The sequence below is a fragment of the Boleophthalmus pectinirostris genome, unplaced genomic scaffold (genome assembly GCF_026225935.1).
Source record: "Boleophthalmus pectinirostris isolate CB_2022bp ecotype Guang Dong unplaced genomic scaffold, ASM2622593v1 HiC_scaffold_1375, whole genome shotgun sequence".
Classification (NCBI taxonomy): Eukaryota; Metazoa; Chordata; class Actinopteri; order Gobiiformes; family Gobiidae; genus Boleophthalmus; species Boleophthalmus pectinirostris.
The window spans coordinates 1-3,189 of NW_026571043.1; the positions used below are offsets into that span (position 1 = coordinate 1).

The window sequence follows — 3,189 nt, forward strand, 5'->3', positions numbered from 1 at the left end:
CTGAAATGATCCAAACTGATATTTTGTGTTTCTCTTATTTGATCTTTTACAGAATTCCCTCTGCTGGGCCAAGTTCCAAAAATGTAGAGACAGACCCTCTGTAAGTTTACTGTATTATCCTACTTTTATTAACTTTCATAACTAAACATGCGTACATTATAATCACTGTTGTTGTGCATATTGTTTCTTTCAGAACCTGCTGTGGTGGAGTTTAAAGACTGACCCTCTGTAAGTGCATAGATTTCTCCAATCAAGTGTTTACCTTTCATGTTCAAATCACACAGCCACTGTCATGACTTACAATGTTCTTCACAAACCTGAACTCTAACTCCTTACAAGAATAAGAGGTGTAATGGGGTGTTTAATACACACTGGTGTCATTTCAGATGCTGTGAGAAAGGGGAAGCCCAGAGCTGGACACTGACAGACTGGATCTTCACCAGTAGGATTGAAGAGGAGCCAGACTCACTGCACCTCTGCCTCAAAACATCTGCCTCAGACTGAAGCTAAAGACAGTGGCTCTGAAGCTCCCACACTGCACACTCTATAAGAACAACCACCCGTCTAATTGTTCTGTGGTGGTAAACACAAGTTAAGTTTGAGTTTGAACAGTATGGTATGGCTACACTCTGTCTCATCTGTCCAGGCTTTTACTCATATAGCTAATATTTGTTTTTTTGCCATTTAAAAAAAAACAAAAACTTTGCTTAACTTGAATTATTTTTAGTAAAAACTGTAAATTGTCATTTTCATATTAAGAATGAAGCATTGGTTAACTCAAAGGGTATATAAGTCCTATAACATTAATAATGATTATTCATGTCCTAAGATTTCTAATTAATGATTTAAATAAATATTGTTTACAATGTAAAAAAAAAAAAAAAAGTTTCTTTTTTTCTTAACTAATGAGATTTAGTGATAGGATATCACTGATCCAACTTTGAAATTGTTTAAGTTTATGTTTTTAAATTTAAGCCTTTATATCCTAGTTTTAATACTTGCTGTAAAAGTTTTATGTACAATTACAATGCAAATGCTGCTGGTGTATTTAGGTCAGTAGGAAGTGGATCAGTATTAAATCTGAAGCATATTTAGGCTCCTAACGACACAATAAACAGATCCGCGGCAGATAACCCGGTTCTGAAAGCGGATCCAAAACGGGTCCTGGGCGGATCCGCGCGGATCCGGGCTTATTTTGACGGATCCGCGGCGGAGGCGCGACTGATCCGCTGCGTATCCGCCCGGCGGATCCGTTGCTGATCCGCGGCGATGTGCAAGTGAACTCCGATGCGGATCCGTTCTGCGGTTCCGCCGCGAATCTCCTGGCGGATCCGCCGCGTATCCGCCGCGGATATTTTTTGCTATGTGGGTCCGTCAAGGGGGGCGCGTTTGACCTCGGGGAGCATGCTTTTTTATTTTTTTTTTTACTGTCTTAAGGGCCGTTCACACCAAAGCGTCTGTTAAAAGTCCCAGAGGCTGAATTACACCACCTGGATCCCACTCCTGCTTTTATCACTATATTAACCCTCAGAAAAATCACTCAGCTTTAAAACCACAATGCAAACAAGTTTAACTACTCTCAAAAAGGTTACATAGCTTTAAAACACAATGCATGTTCAAAAATATCATTTACTACACTCAAAGATTATCATTTCATCAATGACACAAAGCAAAATATTTTACTACTCTCAAAAAGGATACTTAACCTTAGGAAACACCATACATAGTAACTTTAACAACTCTTAAAGTACCACTTGAGGAACACTTACAACTTCACTTAGCTTTAGAAACTACTGTATGAAATGCTCTACACTCTATCTGACAACTTTTGCCCAAAACACATTCTTGACAGTGCCTCAAAGGATTTAACCAGAATTAGTTTTATACCAAAACATTGCAAATATTAATTTATCCTTAGCAGTGCCTCAAAACCTTTAACCAAATTTAGCTTTGCATCAAAAACATTGCATCTTTTTGTATGTAACTCACCCAGGATGACTTGACTCGCTCGCAGTGAATATGTATATATATAGTTTATATAATAATTGTATTTATATAATGATTAAGGGAAAGACTCAACAAAAGATTCCAACAAGTGATTTGTCTTTGTCGTATTTAATCAGTTTTTTTATTATATGTTTAACAGAAAGCTCACACAAGAATAATTGAGACAAATCACCTTGCAAGTACCTTTTTGGAGAAATTACCCTGTGACCAGGAGAGCTATTAAACACAGCCCAGTCCGAATTTGAGATCTTGACCTCCTTAGCCACTTACAGCCGGAGGGCCAATGCCAACCAAAAATCAGGATCTAAATTAATATGCGGAATTTTCAGTATTTATACTTAGGTCACAGAACTCCACCCAGGTACAGGCAAAATGATTAGTACGTCACAGATAGCACACATCTTTTTCCATGCACAGACAACACTTTTCTTAGAAACCACTGTCTTCTCCATCCTAACCCCCTACGCCTCTGCCCCGGCCAGGTGTGAAACAAAGGTCGCCTCGCTTTTCGTTAAGAGAACAGGAAGCTCTCCGACCGCACCGCATAGGTCCCCTCGCTTTTAAGGCAGACAATGGGTTTCACACTGCAGTGTCAAACAAGGGTCAACCGTAAAAAAGGACAGAAAGTCCCTGCTTTTTCCTGCACACAAAGATAATGGTTACAGAAATTATTGCAAAACAACCTAAACTTAAAAATTAAATTGAAAGAAACAAGCAAATCAAAACAAATCAGATCAAATCAAAGCAAAACAAGTAACTCAAGATAATATAGGTCAAAAACACTTCTAGTATCTAAATCAAAACACTCTTAATCTCTAATATTCTAATGGTTATTCAATTAGCAAAGTAAAGCATTATGAACGTCTTCATCTGAACTCAGGAGCCCGTTTAGGTAGGGCTTACGCCAAAACCTTCATTCTTTTACCCCACCCGAGCGATCTCTCTTATGGCCGAGGGGGGGGTTCACGACATCCCCCTGTGAAGGTTTTGGCGGTTAACCCAGGACGATGTGACTGGGCGAGACGTCCTGGATGCCGCGTGCAGCTGGCTCGGGCCTCTCCTCCATCCTCGCAGGTGCCAACAGCTTCGGGTCCATTGTTCTAGGATAGAAGATTTCTGGACAGAAGTAGGCTGCCCAACCGTTATAGCACTGGGAGGCAATCTGAGCCATTGTCTCATTGG

At 39.9% G+C, this 3,189-nt stretch overlaps 1 long non-coding RNA gene across 1 annotated transcript; it reads left to right on the plus strand.

The window, feature by feature from the left end:
• The first annotated feature begins 50 nt into the window (after positions 1-50).
• LOC129407788 (uncharacterized) lies at positions 51-652 on the plus strand. The gene is made up of 3 exons (XR_008631709.1): positions 51-100; positions 194-228; positions 387-652. It is a non-coding gene; the product is annotated as an uncharacterized LOC129407788 (long non-coding RNA).
• Positions 653-3,189: the final 2,537 nt, after the last annotated feature.